The following is a 17,500-nucleotide window of genomic DNA, read 5'->3' on the forward strand; positions in this document are numbered from 1 at the left end:
AGGAGAATCATCAGAGCCTACATCACGGATAATTAGCCTTAATTATCCTCATAATTAAGGGATCGAGAACAACCCTTCCCCCACCCCACCCGCTCCCCCCGTGTTGTAATTACACTTATTAGATAAAAAAATAATCTCATGAGTGTTTTTCTATTGATACCAATTTCAATGGAGGTCTTTTTTTTTAGATTTTTTATGGCTTTCTTTTTTATACCAATTTAAATTTCAATTTTAGGGGTTTCTTAGTAATACCAATTTCAATGTTGTTTTCCCTTTAGATTTTTAAGGTTTTTCCATTGATACCAATTTCAATAGTTTTTTAGGGCTTTCTCTTTCATCCCAATTTCAATAATATTTATTATAGTTTTTTTTTTTAGGTCTTTCCTATAGATACCAATTTCAGTAACGTTACTTTGAGATTTATTTCAGTACGTTCTTATTGATACCTAAATATCAGTAGTTTTTTTAAAGTTTTTTTTAGCTTTTTTCATAGCTGAGACCGAAGTTTGACACGAGAAAAAAAATGCTCTTTCAAACATTGATGTAGCATACTTAAAAAAATAAATTTACATATATGTATATACACATACTTTAGTACGTATTTGTGTGCTTGCGTGCGCGCGCATACGCGCTGCCTCTCTCACACACACACACGCACACACACTCGAGTAAAAAGAGTAAGGAAAAGAGTGAGAGAGAGCGCGTATATACACCAATTCACCCCACTGGAAGAAAAACATGTAAAACATTTGGGCTTTGTCGCCCCTGCTATTTGATTTGGTGGGGACTCTAATTCCATTTCGATCTAATACATTGAACCTGGACGGAAACCCGAGAAGGAAGAAGAGAGATGGAGAGAGAGAGAGAGAGAGAGAGAGAGAGAGAGAGAGAGAGAGAGAGAGAATAACTACGCGAAAACTTAAACAAACACAGGAAACTGTAAGTAAGGTTTTTTTCCGATTTTTGTCAGATCAGCAAATAGAAAAAATCTGTATTTTCGCGGTTATTTATAAGATTAAAATATTATATCAATAATTAATTAATAACTAAGAGTGTTTTTCCGGTTAGATTAGGAGATAACATATATCAATAATTACTTAATAACTAAAGTTTTTTTCCGATTAAATTTTATTATTAAATTTATTAAATCAATAATTAATTGATAACCAGGTCAATGGCATTAAGCAGTCAATAGGTGGCAGCGAAAGCAGTCGAGCAGCTAAGCCCGGTTACAGCACTTAAATATCTTGCGAGCCTAGATTGGGGAGGTTACAGTAACTAGTTTAAGTACGATATAATATATATATATATATATATATATATATATATATATATATATATATATATATATATATATATAATATAAGTGTTTTTTTTAATGCATTAGGACGTTACGTCTCCTCCCGATACTCTCGTATATTACCGTGATTTTTTATTTTATGTACTTTTTTTTAACCTTGATTTAGGTCTCTCTCTCTCTCTCTCTCTCTCTCTCTCTCTCTCTCTCTCTCAAAAAAAGGGCACTTTTATTACTCTCTCTTTCAAAAATGAATCCGTTACTCTCTCTCTCTCTCTCTCTCTCTCTCTCTCTCTCTCTCTCTCTCTCTCTCTCTCTCAACCCCGTCCCCCCGTGGATGCCGTTCATTGGATAAAATTGACTCAATCAAACGACTGGTTTTTTCTATCCCGTCCAATTCAACAACCAATGAAAAGAAAAAAAAAAGTATATAGGATTTACACTTCTTGTCAAACTGCGCCGGACGAATTGAATAATAGTTCTCTTTAATCTTTCTTTGATGTTGTAATTATTCCTTTTTTAGCCTATTCACTTTTTTTTAGCCTTTTTAGCATTTTTAGCCTTTCTGTTTTAGCTTTTAACTTTTTAGCCTTTCAGTCTTTTTTTTTAACCTTTTCGGTCTTTCTGCCTTTCTCTTTAGCCTTTTTTAGCCTTAATTTTCTGCCTTTTGTATTTTTACCTTTCTCTTTTTAGCCTTTCTGTTTTAACTTTATACTTTTTAGCCTTTCAGTCTTTCTGTAACCTTTTGGCCTTTCTGCCTTTTCCTTTAGCCTTTCACTTTTGTCTTTTTTAGCCTTAATTTTCAGCCTTTTGTTTTTAACCTTTCTCTCTTTAGCCTGTCTCTGTTAGCATTTTTAGCCTTTTATGAAGATATGATTAAGATAAGCCTGTTTGATTGTTGAGGAGAATGCGTATTTTCTTTGATAAACTCCCCCCAATATAAAACCCAAAATAACCCCCCCCCCCAATATAAAACCCAAAAATAACCCCCCCCCCCCAAGTTAATATAAAACAAAAGTAACCCCCCCACCCCCAAAAAATCAGTTTCTAATACAATAGTTCTTCCAGCAGCCGATGAGATCAGGAGGACCGAAGCCAAATTGTTCATTAAACTTCCATTCCATAAGTCTCTCTAAAAAAAAGATGATGATAAAAATTAAAGAAAAATTCTTAATTTGGCTTATTCTGGCGAGTGGGTATTTTTTTTTTTTTTTTTTTTGTATAAAGGATTTTTTTTTTTTTTTTTTTATCGCCGATGCCCGATGGACAATATATTTCATTTGGCGAAGCGTGTGAAGACATATGGGTATATGTTCTGCGATGTATGTGTGTGCTGTGTGTTATATATATATATATATATATATATAATATCATATATATATATATATATATATATATATATATATATATATAGATGGATAGATAGATAGATATAATATCTATATATCTAAATATATATATATCTCTCTCTCTCCTATATATAGATAGATTATAAATATCTATATATATATATATATATATATATAACATATATATATATATATATATATATATATATATATATATATATATATATATATATTATATATATATATGTGTGTGTGTGTGTGTGTGAATTTGTGTTTGTATAAACATATACATATGTAGATATTTCATTGTTATATACATACATACGTAGATACTTACATATATATAATTTGTATATGCTAAACACATATTAATTTAGGTCCATACAAATAGTGCTTTTTTTTTTTTTCTAGAACAATGAATATTATTTAAATGAACTTCCAAATATGTCAGTTCCCGAGCCTTTATGAAACCTCATAAAACTTAGTTTTTTTTATATATTTTTTATATTAAAAGACTTCTTTTCAGATGCCCTCAGATATTACCTCCTCTGAAGCTTTTATGAAGCCTTTGTTGGTGATAATGTCTCCTTTTTTTTTTTTTTTTTTTTTTTTTTTTTTTTTTTTTTTTTTACTCTCCTTTTTAAAGGTTTGCTGTATTTTATTTTTTCTAATTATACATTTCACTTTAACGAGGTGTGGTCGACCTCCAGCTTACTTTATTCTATTTGTTTATTATACATTTCGCTTTAGCAAGGCGTGATCCGACCTCCAGCTTACTCGGGGGCGCGTGCTAAAATATGCTCTATTTTATTGGAAATTTTCTGTACTGTTTAACATGCACATTATTTATTTATTTTTTTTTTTTACATTTTCACTCAAATAAATAAGCCATAAATATCCTCTCCTAAAATTCCTGTATCTTTAACTCAACGCTAAACACCTTTTTCAGACCGTTTTAGCCTTTTCTATAGACCTTTCCTACACCCCCCACACAAAACGCCAACAACGACAAAGTACTTTATAGGCTTACTCCCCGAGGCACTAGAATATATTGTGTTTTATATACAATGAGAAACAAAAATTAATTTAAAATGACATTTCATCTTTTTTATGTACAATTAAACAAAAATTAACTAAAAATAACCTTTCATCTTGTTTATATACAATTGAAACAAATAGTTGATTAAGTTAACCTTTCATCTGAATGACAAGTTGATACATTAAGTGATATTGACCTAAATATGTATTTTTTTTTATTGGAAGGTTCGGGAAATATAGTATTTAAACCCCTTCAACCATCTCGGTAAAACGCAAATTCAGTAAGTAGATGAATTAATGAATAAGAAAAAAATATAATAAATACTATTTCAAATATATAAAAGGTTATGTGAAATATAATATTGATATACTCTTTAGCTACCATCTGAAGATCACGTATATTGAGTTAATGGTTAAAATTAATTAATAAGAGAAAAAATTTAAATATGTTAAATGATACTGTGATTAATATATATAAAAATTCAGTCCCCCATAATGAAATTCAGGGAATTTCCCCAAACTTCCAGATATTCCCTCCAAACTTTCCCCTCAGTCTGAAGTCACTGTTAATTAATCTCTTTTCGGTCGAGAGAGAGAGAGAGAGAGAGAGAGAGAGAGAGAGAGAGAGAGAGAGAGAGAGAGAGAGAGGAAAAATATATATCATTAATGAAAAATGAAAAATTAAATCTCATTTACTTACCTCTAAAATTCATAGGAGGGGAAATAATAAAATGGGGAAAATAAAAAAAAAATTTAAGTTATTCTCGAGTGGGGAAAAAATGGATTAAAAAAAGGAAGTTGGTTTTCGTTAGATTATCTTCAGGAGGATTAAGATCAAGAAAGTGCTGCAAGGGAGAGAAGGAGTGAGACCGTGAAAGAGAGACGTGAGACTATGATAAAGATGGAATAAGCAAGTGGAGGTAATTGTCTTGGAATGCAGTCCGGAGATGAAACTGGAAAAATAAATGCATCAAAGGAGTGGTTAGCTGAGGGAACACAAAAAATAAGGGATCACTTAAGGATCATTCAAGGAAGGAATAGACGACCAAATGCATATGAAAGATAATGGCAAAAGGCAACAGAAAAGTTAATATATAATGAAAGATAATTGCAAGAGGCCGCAGAGGAATTAATGTATAATGAAAAGACATTAACTTGATATACATATGGTTCACTATCTGGAAATGAATACTGTGGGGATAAGGCATCACTAGCAAGAAAGGTCAGCAGAGGGGATGGGAGTGGGAGGAGGCTTCCCTGGAAAAGGGAAAGGTTCTGCCCTTAGACTTAGTAACTAAATAAACTCTGCAGATATATCATACCTCGTTTCAGTATACATATGACTTACTATCTAGGAAAGAGTATTGTGGGGGTAAGACATACCTGGCACCAAAAGGGTTGATATGTATAAACAACAAAAAACAACAAGTATTAGCGTCTAATCAGTATTTTCAAGGTCGCTTAGATGAATAGTGACACTCCCGATACCTTCTAAGTCCAAGTTCACCCCTGATAGAGAAGGGGGTGGCTAAGAAGGGGTGAAATATATGGTATCAAATATGCTGGGTAGTGAAATTGAAGCAATTATCTCAACAGGAATGGGAGAGAGATTTATTAGAGAGGAGAGAGAGGTGTGGAGAGATTAGAGAGAGAGAGAGAGAGAGGGTGTTGGAGAGGAGAAAGAGAGAGAGAGAGTGTGTCTGTGTTTGAGAGAGAGAGAGAGAGAGAGAGAGAGAGAGAGTATTGCTTGTCTGTCAGAGTTATCCCAGGCAACGCCGGGTAGGTCAGCTAGTAATATAATATATATATATATATATATATATATATATATATATATATAGATATATATATATACATACATATTTATATATATATTGTATATACACACTGTATACATATATGTGTGTGTGTATACCTATGTATATTTTGAGGATGGGGCGCTTCAGTGGATGTCACTGCAATGTTAATAATTCACCTGTGTAAATGTCGATAGCCGTTTTTCATATTGATTCCACCTGTCGACAACTGTCAGTCAGAATGGGCCAGCTCTGCCAAGGCGGTTGCTGTCCTATTGATTTCCCTTTGCTGTTTTTTTTTATTGTTATTTACCGGTTTTTTATTTTTCCGGCTTTTTAAAAATGTTATAGTTGTAGATTTTATGGCAAATATTTTTTCTTGTTTATTTGTGTCGTTATTTACCTGTTTGTTTACTTTTTCTTTCCATTTTTTGTTTTTTTATTGTTATTTACAGTTTGTTTATTTCTTTCCCTTTTCTTGTTTTTTAATGTTATTTACGTGTTTGTTTATTTTATCTTTCCCCTTTCTTGTTTTTTTATTGTTATTTACACGTTTTTCTTTCCCTTTCACATTTTCTTTCCCCTTTTCTTGTTTAGTGTTTACCTGCTTGTGTATTTTTTCGGCTTTTTAAAAAGTTATAGTTGTAGATTATTTTGGCAAATATTTTTTCTTGTTTATTTTTATTGTTATTTACCTGTTTTTTTTTTTTTTTTTTGCTTTTTTTTTTTATAAAAGTAGATGTTTTTGCAAAATATTTCATGTTAGTTTTTCTCCGATATTTTTTTTTATTTGTGAAAGGAATTCGGTCGTACAACTGTTTCAATTTCAAGTTTTACAATACTTTCTAACTATTTAATTTTTTAAATTTTTTTTTGAGTTGTAATTCATTGTCTTTGATTATTGATGTTCGTTATATGGTTCATGAAGTGTTAAAATCATTCTGATAATTATAGGTACTTACGATTATAAGTACTCATGATTAGTAAAAGAACTGTCAGGAATATTTTGCTTTCATCAAATCAAATTTTTCAATTTACGAACAGTTCATAATTTACTTATGAATAATTTTGATCATCGAAACAACTTATAAAAAAAAAAAAAAAAAAGAGTGATTTTTTTAACTTATCTCTTAGAAATTCTGTGGAAAGTTTGAAGTTTCTTTTCGTTTTCTGTGGCGTAACCGATTTTGATAAAGTTGTATAACGACTTGAAAGAGATATTCAGGGAGTTCTTGTAAGCACAGATTGCAAAGGATTGTTGATACTTCCAGAGAACAACTTTTAACAGATATATTTCGAAAATCACTCTTGCAGAATGTTGAAGTTCTAGCAGCATGTTTATGTAAGTATGTATATACATACATACATACAATACATACAATACATACATACATATATATATATATAATATAATATATATATATATATATATTATATATAAATATAAGTATATATAGTATACTATATATATATCTATATATATATATTATATATAATAGATTTTATATATGTATATGTATATTACCTCATATATATAGTATAGATATATAATACTATAGGAAACGTAGATATATATATACATATACATAGTCTATATATAACATATATATATATATATATATAATATATATATATAGGTGTATATGTATATTCACTCACATACTACATACACATATATTTCATCTTTATGCAACTTTTTTGCCCATAAAAGTTCAAGGTGATTAAGCATTGTTGGTGAAGCTTTTTTTAAAACTCTTTTGAACCATGTTTATCAAATTCTTAATAACACTGTATTGCCCAGTTTTTTTTTTTATTAATCTTTTTTCGGACCTGGACGAGTCATTAGGTATTGAGAAGCTTCTTTTTCGAAACACTGTTTTTTTATTTTTTTTATTTTTTTTTTTTTTTTTTTTTTTTGTGCCTGGGACACTGATTAAGTATCGCTTTGAAGCATCTCTTAAAATAGGTGTGTGTGTGTGTGTGTGTGTCTTTTTTTTTTTTTTTTTTTTTTTTTGTACCTGGCTTACAAGTTCTTTGACAATGATCCTTATCAAAAGGATAGCGCGGCCCCCCTCGCCCCTTAGAGATTGTGACGTCACAGAGAGAGAGAGAGAGAGAGAGAGGAGAGAGAGAGAGAGAGAGAGAGGAGAGAGATCAAGGGGGTTTAATGAGAGCACCTTTCTCTCCCCCTTTCTTTTTCATCCTTTTGTTTCTCCTTTCTAACTAAGAAAGAACCCTTTTGGGAAATATGAAAAAAGGATGAAAAATAGAGGCGGGTTGGGAGGGTAGGGTGCGGGGGTGGGGGCTAGATTATACATCAGGGGAAGGAAGGGGGAGGGAGAGAAGAGAGAGAGAGAGAGGCTATTGCAACGTTGACCAAAAGATAAAAAAAAGAAAAATGTGTGAGTAAGCAACTATTATTTATGGCTTCAAGAGGTCAGCTAGAAAGAATTTTCTATTGAAACAGTTTTGAAATCCATAAAAATTAAATGTGTCAATTTATTGCACATTATTTTCCAGTCGTTTTGGAAATGTTTTTTTAAAAATAGTCCAAACACATAAACCACAAACAGGATGTTGTATGGGGGCTATGATATATGGTTTTCAAAGCCTTTAATTATCATAAATTGTTTTGAAATGTTTTCAAAAATATATCATATATATATATATATATATATATATATATAATATATATATTAATATATATATGTACATATATATTTAAACACAAAGTCACATACACACTCACATACATATATGTATGTATTATATGTTATATAATGCATACATATACACATACATATATACATACATACTATGTCATACCTCCTTCACAAACAAACAGATAAATACCCATAGCCAAACAAACACGAACGACACAAACGCGTAACAAACTAACGTACGAAACCAAACAAAAAAAAACCATACATTCACTCCCTGTCTATACAGAGGGGACAATCCCATACATAAGGATTTTGAATTCAGGAGTTATTCGTCGCCAGTGAGAAGGAATATTCATAAGGATAAATAAGACCTGGTATTCGGTGTGTATGTGTGTATGTATGTATGTGTGAGTATTCAAAGATTTTATGTTATGTTATAGAATGTATGTGTATTCATAGAGTTTATGTTATGATATACATACATATATACGTATATATATATATATATATATATATATATATATATATATATATATATGTGTGTGGTGTGTGTGTGTGTGTGTGTGTGTGTTTGTGTGTTTATGTACGTATGCGCGTGTGTATACTGTACGCAACGACTATAGTGTATGGATATTGATTTCTATGGTTAGTCTTTTCATTGTCTACCTAGAGGTCAGACTTTGTGTGTGTATCTGTGTTTACAGACATACATACATGCAGTATTTGGAAAATAAATATTCTAGGATTTTTTGTCATATTCTAGAAATTGGTATCATTTTCTTTCTTCTGTAAAATCTGTGTGTGGTCGTAAATTGATAATAGAGAGAGAGAGAGAGAGAGAGAGAGAGAGAGAGAGAGAGAGAGAGAGAGAGAGAGAGAGATATTCCCTGAATGTACAGACAGGTCAGGTTATTTTATTTCTTCTTTCGTCATATGACAGTGACGTTGACTCTCTCTCTCTCTCTCTCTCTCTCTCTCTCTCTCTCTCTCTCTCTATTATCATCTTTACGACCACACACAGATTTTACAGAAGAAAGAAAATGATACCAATTTCTAGAATATGACAAAAAATCCTAGAATATTTTATTTTCCAAACACTCGCCGAGATTTGTAATCTGCTGCAGTCTCTCTCTCTCTCTCTCTCTCTCTCCTCTCTCTCTCTCTCTCTCTCTCTCTCTCATATTTTCCAAAATTCTCAAACATAAACATACAAATTTCAAATACTCATAAATATACACATATACACCCTCACTCACTCACTCTATCACACACACATACACACATCCAACAAACAACCAAAAGCAAACATGCACTCAAGAACAAAACACACATAAACACACACCCTCTCTCTCTCTCTCTCTCTCTCTCTCTCTCTCTTCTCTCTCTCTCTCTAATGGACGACGAGAATTGTGAAGAGACCTTGACAGCAGAGCAACATCAGCTTTGTCTCTCATTGTCTCTCTCTCGAGAGTGATAGCACATCAAGTGTCAAACTCTCTCTCTCTTCTCTCTCTCTCTCTCTCTCTCTCTCTCTCTCTCTCTGGACCCTAACACGCTCGCCAGGGCCAAGTCCATTTCTGCAGTACAGACATCTCCCTGTCTGGCTCGATATCTGATGAATGTGTTTGTTACAGGCAGGACAGAGAGAGAGAGAGAGAGAGAGAGAGAGAGAGAGAGAGAGAGAGAGAGAGGAAGTCGTGGCTGGAGAGGCAGTGGATTTTGCACGAAGGAATTTCATATTATACCTCGATCGTGTGTGTGTGAGAGAGAGAGAGAGAGAGAGAGAGAGAGAGAGAGAGAGAGAGGAGAGAGAGGAGAAGCCATGGCTGGAGAGAAATGCAATATTGCAAGTGGGAATTTTATATATATATATATATATATATATATATATATATATATATATATATGTATGTATACACACACATATATGTGTGTGCGTGTATATATATATATATATATATATATATATATATATATATATATAATCCCAATTGAGTGAGAAAAGAGAGAGAGATAAAATAAGTGAAATACTTTTATGATTTCCAAACTTCACGAGGAATATACTGACTGACTCATATCCTTCATCTCATCGGGTTATTCACTCTTTTTGCCATTATTCATTACGTGTCCAGTGAATAACGCTTTCGTCAGGTGAGCCTTGAGAGGAGGAGGAGGAGGAGGAGGAGGAGGAGGAGGAGGAATCTGTTGTGATTATGACGAAAACAAACACATTTATCAGAGGAGGATTGTACAGAGAGAGAGAGAGAGAGAGAGAGAGAGAGAGAGAGAGAGAGAGAGAGAGTTGAATGAAAATTTGGAGAGACCACAAGGAGAGATAGTGTCAAGATATGTTGAACATCACAAAAAATGAGAGAGAGAGAGAGATTGATGCAAAAAAAAAGTACCATGGCGTCCCAACAACTTAGGTCATCGACGCAGAGAGAGAGAGAGAGAGAGAGAGAGAGAGAGAGAGAGAGAGAGAGAGAATAGATGCTACAGTTGCCGGGATTTCCCTAATGGCTTTATCCATCTTCCATCAGCATCCTTTAATGCTCTGCTCTCTCTCTCTCTCTCTCTCTCTCTCTCTCTCTCTCTCTCTCTCTCTCTGTTCATTGCATCACTACAACAATTTATTTAGAGCTTCCCCTCTGTAGACTCGAGTAATCCAACGTCTGCAGGAAGTACATTCCCCAAATAAATGGCCCATCTCCCCCCCTACCCCTTCCCCTTCCCCTACCCTCTCCTTCCCTTCCCCTTTTCCTGTTTCCCCTTCCTGTCCTTTGCTTTCCCTTATTTTCCCCTCTTTTTCCCCCAGCATCCGGAGTTACTGAATTGATCTTCTGTGTCCTTATATCTTTCACGGGGTCATGTATTTGTATTTCATTAGTATTTATATTTTGTTTGAAGTTGACTCTTTTTAGTTTTTCGTTTTTTATTCATTTTTGTTAATTTTTTATTTTAAAGTATTTTATTTCTCGTTTTTTTACATTTGTTCCAGAGTTTTTATATTTCATTAGTTTCTTATATTTTATTTTAAGTTGCCTCTCTCAGTTTTTCGTTTTTTTTATTTATATTCATCTGATCAAATCTTTTATTATTGTTTATTTAATTTTTATTTATTCATTTTGTTATTTTTTATTTTAAAAGTATTTTGTTTCTTGTTTTTTTAAAGTTTGTTCCAGAGTTAATTTTATGTAGACGAAATGTTATTATTTTTTTAATCAATGTTTTTATTTTAATTTATTTGATTAGTTTTGTCTTCTCTATATGTAATCATTTTATTAGTTTCTTATTTTATTTATGTCTGTTTTATTGGTTTTTCGTCTTTATTTTTGTTTATTTTATTAGTTTTTTTTAGTTTCTCCCAGAGTCATTCGTATGTAAATGAAGTGGTTTTATTTTTTTATAAATTTTTTTTTTTTTTTTGCAATTTTGGAAAATCATATTTGTATTCATAAGCTCATTTTAAAAACATTCACTTAATATTAGAATAAATTCCCATAGACATTTGCATAAATCATGTTAAATTCCTTCATTTTTCAAGTGCTGTTTTGTATAATCAATTTCCTAAGATTTATTACATATATCATAAATTTGGGTGATTTTATTTTCATTCTCGAAGTCTGACTTTTGTAAGATTCTCTGTGACAGATATTCTTATTATTAAATATTATGTAACTTTGGCTTACTCGGGGAGTAAGCCTACAAAGTACTTTGTTGTTGCTGTTATTGGCTACTTCTGTTGTTGTTCTTGTTGTTGGGGCGGGGGGGTAGGAAAGCTCTATGGAAAAGCCTTTAAAAAAAAAGGTCTGAAAAAGGTGTTTCGCATTGAGTTAAAGATACAGGAATTTTAGGATAGGATAATTATCATTAATTTATGAGAATGAAAATGTAAAAAATAATGTGCATGTTAAACAGTAAAGAACAATTATTTTTAATGAAATATACCGTATTTATTTTAATTTTCGTTGGTGAAACAACGCTCTATTTGACTGCGAGTAAGGTGAAGGTCGGGTCACGCCTTGCTTAACTTGGTGTAACAATGCGCTAATTCTCTGTAGATTTTAGCTCGCGTCTCGAGTAAGCTGGAGATCGGATCACGCCTTGTTTAACTTCAAATTGTTGAATTAGTCAATAAAAGTTCGTGGGTTATCTCATGAACATTAAAAATCTGATTTTTCCAAATTCTGAAATTGTACGAGTCTTAAAATGTACATATTTTCGTTAATTAAGTCCAAATTTTGTCGAAATAATGAAATGTATATTAAAGTTTTAAAATGTTTATGAATCCTCCTCATAATATTTAGGTTCGTTTAAACACAGGTAATTTAATATAGAGAAGTTTATGGGCAGTTTTTGTAGACATAACGGAAAGTAAATGGACCTTCCCTTTTTTTTTAACCTCAAATCATTCCCCGATACTTTTGAGCTTTTTTTTTTTTTTTAAGCCTAGAGGCCTTTCCACTTATCGTCATTCACATCATCACATTTTTTTTTTTTTTTTTTTTCCTTTGATCTCGTTTATCCTGTTTTTAAAGTGCGCAGGATTACGGGAAACCGTAGCATAACATCAGTCCTTTTCTCATATCCTGGTTTTTTTTTTCTTTCTTTTTTACAATTTTTTCTGGTAACTAAAATTTTTGATCATTTTTGGAAATTGGGAAATATTGGATGTTTTTTTTTTCATTGGGACAATATTGGCTGATTTGTTTATATTTTTAATTTAGGACAATATTGGCTGCTTTTTTTTATCGTTTGGGAAATATATGCTGATTTTTTTTATTTCCTTTTTGGCATTGGAAAAATATTGGCTGATTTTTTTTTTTATGGGGCGGGGTGGGGATTGGGAAAATATCGACTGATTTGTTTGAGTTTTTTTTGGCACTGGGAAAATATTGGCTGATTTATTTGTTTATTTTGACATTGAGAAAATTTTGGCAGATTTATTTGAGTTTTTCTTTTTGGCACTGGGAAAATATTGGCTGATTTATTTGAATTTTTTGGCTTTGGGAAAATATTGGTTGATTTCTTATCATATATATGTATATATATATATATATATATATATATATATATATATATATATATATATATATGTGTGTGTATATATATTTGCATTTTTTAGTGTAAGACATATTTTCTTTCCTTCTGCAGTTTGGGATGAAGGTGCTAACCCTTGATGTCCTTTCCTATTTTGTCTGTAACTGACCACAATCAGCTGACCACCAGGGGCATAATTTACCAACTGGAGCAACGGGTACTATCTATACTCTGTTTTTTTCCATCTGTCCATCCCCCTGTGACGTTTTCGCATGGTAACACTGCGTCCCGGGCTGTAAATAGTTACGCTAATGTGTAAGTTTTAGGTAAATAAAAGGATATTTGGGTGTACATTTGCAACTGAAAAGTGTTTTAATAATTTACTGTATGCGAATTACACTGTTAATATTCGAAATAGGGGTATCATTTAAAGCCCGGGACGCAGTGTTACCATGCGCAACACCACAGGCGGATGGGCAGATGGAAAAAAACAGTATAGTCCTCTGAGACTTGAGTCTTTTAACACTAAGGCAGGTAGGTGTAAGGCTCGCAGCCTCATCCTAGAATTACTTCATAACGATTTAAAGTGATATTTTGGCCCTGCCTGATATTGAATTTAATATAATTTTTTTTCCAAATTTCAGAAGCTGTGGCAGGCTTCGGTTTCAAAGGTAAGTTGATTAATTAACTTTATTCCCGATAATTTAGTGTCTGTTAATTGAATTTGATCACTTTATTCCTGCTAAGTAAGGAGGGTTGGTAACTTTATTCCTGCTAAGTAAGGAGGGTTGATAACTTTGTTCCTGCTAAGTAAGAAGGGTGGATAACCTAGTCCTTGCTAAGTAGCTGAATTTGATAACCTTATTCCTGATAGGTAAGAAGGGTTGATAACTTAATTACTGCTAAGTAAGATGGGTTGATAACTTTAATCCTTCCGTGTAACAAATTATTTTTAAACTCTGCTAAAAAGTAATATTAATACTTCTGTTTAAAGATTTATCGAGTCAGAATATGTAACGAGAGAGAGAGAGAGAGAGAGGAGAGAGAGAGAGAGAGAGGAGAGAGAGAGAGCAGTCTGGAAACTTTTTATTTCTATTTTTTTTTTTTTAGACGTGAAGGCTGGCTGAATTCGTAAATTGCCCAAAGGTGAATTATTCAATTTCGGCGGTTCTTTGAGAGAAATGGCCGGTGTCATGTTGTTCAAAGTATAAATGGGAATGAAATAGAATCCGCTGGAATGTATATATACTGCTGGAAGTGACGTGTATATATATATATATATATATATATATATATATATATTATATATATATATATATATATATATATATATATATATATATATATATATATATATATATATATATATATATTATTACTGGTGTTGGAATCACTCGCATTTCCTTCGTTCTTGGAAACAAGACAGTTTTGAAACTGGCTGGAATCAGCACATTTCCATTCTTCCTGGAATCAGGTATATATTTAATAGCTGGAATCAAGCACACTTTCGTTAGTTCCTGAGTTCCTGGAATCAGGCAGATACTTAATAGCTGGAATCAAACACACCTTCGTCTGTTCCTAGAATCAAGCAGATATTTAAAAGCTGGAATCAAGCACACTTTCCTTTCTTCCTGGAATCAAGCAGATATTTAACAGCTGGAATCAAGCGCACTTTCCTTTCTTCCTGGAATCAAGCAGATATTTAAAAGCTGGAATCAAGCGCACTTTTCTCTCTTACTGGAATCAAGCAGATATTTAACGACTGGAATCAAGCACACTTATAAGTCAGACAGCTGCCATTGCTTGCTGGAAGCCTCGCTTGTTGAGTGAACAATTATAATTGTCAAAGGCTGGAACAGTTTCTTGTAAAAGGATCTAACAATAATTGCCGAAGAATCAAACAGTTACTTGTAAAAAGCATCTTACAATTACTTGTCAAAGACAAAGATCTAACAGTTAATTGTCAAAGGATCTAACAATGAATCGTGAAAGGATCTAGAAATTACTTGTGAAATGTATTTCCAGTTTCAGTTTTCAGTAAATTGAAAAAAAAATGGAATAAAAAACTTAAGAATCATTAATGACTAGAATTTTTCATTTACTGTAAGACGAATCGCCTCATATATGTTTTTTTTATGCATTCGTCAATAGTAAATTTTAAAAAATTAAAATAAAGGACTTAAGAATCATTAATGTCTAGAATTTTTCATTTACTCTATGACGAATTGCTTCATATATGTTTTTTTATGCATTCGTTAATAGTAAATTAAAAAAAATATTAAAATAAAAGACTTAAGAATCATTGACTATAATTTTTCATTTACTCTATGACAAATCGCATCATATATGTTTTTTTATGCATTCGTTAATAGTAAATTAAAAAAAATATTAAAATAAAACACTTAAGAATCATTAATGACTAGAATTTTTCATTTACTGTATGACGAATCGCCTCATATATGTTTTTTTATGCATTCGTCGATATTGCCTCTGGTGTTGGGGACTTGTGTGTACTTGAGGAATAAATTAACTAAATTTTGACAGGGTAACTTTATCGAATTACCAGCGAGTGGTTTCCGACTGACTGACTGCAGAGGGGGAGACGACTTGACTGAATTATGTGATCTCTGTTTGATTAGAATATATTGCTGTAATTACATTTAGTACAATTTTCGCATTACAGTGGAATACACATTAACCGATGCCTGGATCGCGTCGTAATTCATTTTGAGTATTACGTCAAAGAAGTAGTACATCTCTCTCTCTCTCTCTCTCTCTCTCTCTCTCTCTCTCTCTCATCAGTTGATTCAATGGAAATCGTTAAAATACACCAGCTTTAATTCATGGAATTAGTTTTCTCTCTCTCTCTCTCTCTCTCTCGCTCTCTCTCTCTCTCTCTCTCTCTTCTCATCAGTTGATTCAATGCAAATCGTTAAAATATACCAGCTTTAATTCATGGAATTAGTTTCCTGTCTCTCTCTCTCTCTCTCTCTCTCTCTCTCTCTCTCTCTCTCTCTCTCTCTCTCTCTCTCTCTCATCAGTTGATTCGATGCAAATCGTTAAAATATACCAGCTTTAATTCATGGAATTAGTTTTTTTTTCTCTCTCTCTCATCAATTGACTCAATGGAAATCGTTCAAATATACCAGCTTTAATTCGGGTTTAATTCATGGTCTAATTCCAGTCTCTCTCTCTCTCTCTCTCTCTCTCTCTCTCTCTCTCTCTCTTCTTTATCTCTGAACCAGACCTCATCATTATAGACAGGATTCTGATCATCTCGGTTGCTTTATCGTTATAAATTCAACCGGTAATACCTATATATAGATCCTCTCCCCCCAAAAAAAAAAAAAAGTTAGCTTAAACTAACCGATTTCCGTCGAGGAAAAAGTGCCCCAACTGAACGCAGCCCAGTGACTTTGATGACGCTCTGCATTCCAACCGAGCAGGAGGGAGGAAGCTTTTAGATAAATTCACGGAAACGGGAATTCCCCTGGAATATGTAGGAAGGAATGGTGACATTACTACGACTGCGTTGTTGTGGATTTTAAGGATTACCCGGTGGTGGGAGATTACTAGGGATTAATGGGATTACCCGGTTGTTAGGGGATTAATGGCAGTTGACAAGGATTTGGGCTGCATGCCTGATGCACTTTGCAGTTGTTGGAATGGCAGAGATGAAAAGTTGTCGTTGCGACGCCAGGTTGCGTTGACAGATAACTGAATGAATGAATGTGTGTTTTATGTGTTGGAATAAGCGGTTGTTTTAACAACTCGGGGTTGTTAGTGCGTTGTTGGAGTTTGCTGTTTATAGTTTTGTTGTTAAGCACGGGCTCTTGATTAGAAAAATATATGAAAAATATGAGTTAGTGTCTTCTTGGTATTTAGGCAAGCTGATATTCTGCTAAGCACGGGCTCTTGATTTAAAAAATACAGAATAATTTATGACAGGTTTGTTGTTACTCAGGTAAACTGACATTTGGCTAAGCACGGGCTCTTGATTTGAAAAATATACAAAAATATGATTAGTGTCTTGTTATTGAGGGAATCGGATATTTTGCTAAGCACGGGCTCTTGATTTAAAAAAAATGTGACTTGAAAGATTATTAAAACAGCACCCTTCTCTAACCAACCCCCTCCCCTAATCGACTTAAACCAATCCTATTTATATTTGCTAAAACCAATCATTTTTATATTTCCCAAACCAATCCATTTTATATATGCTACAACCAATCCATTTTATATTTGCTAAAACCAATCCATTTTATATTTGCTAAAACCAATCCATTTTATATATGCTACAACCAATCCATTTTATAT

The 17,500-nt window shown here is 32.6% G+C and overlaps 1 long non-coding RNA gene across 2 annotated transcripts in view; it reads left to right on the forward strand.

Moving 5' to 3' along the window:
- Positions 1-17,500, forward strand: part of LOC135208976 (uncharacterized) — a 510,553-nt gene that overhangs the window by 248,828 nt on the left and 244,225 nt on the right. For both annotated transcript variants that reach the window (XR_010313262.1, XR_010313263.1), the window contains one exon: positions 13,828-13,854. This is a non-coding gene — a long non-coding RNA (uncharacterized LOC135208976). The remainder of the gene's footprint in view (positions 1-13,827; positions 13,855-17,500) is intronic.

This window comes from Macrobrachium nipponense, chromosome 37, assembly GCF_015104395.2.
Source record: "Macrobrachium nipponense isolate FS-2020 chromosome 37, ASM1510439v2, whole genome shotgun sequence".
Taxonomy (NCBI): Eukaryota; Metazoa; Arthropoda; class Malacostraca; order Decapoda; family Palaemonidae; genus Macrobrachium; species Macrobrachium nipponense.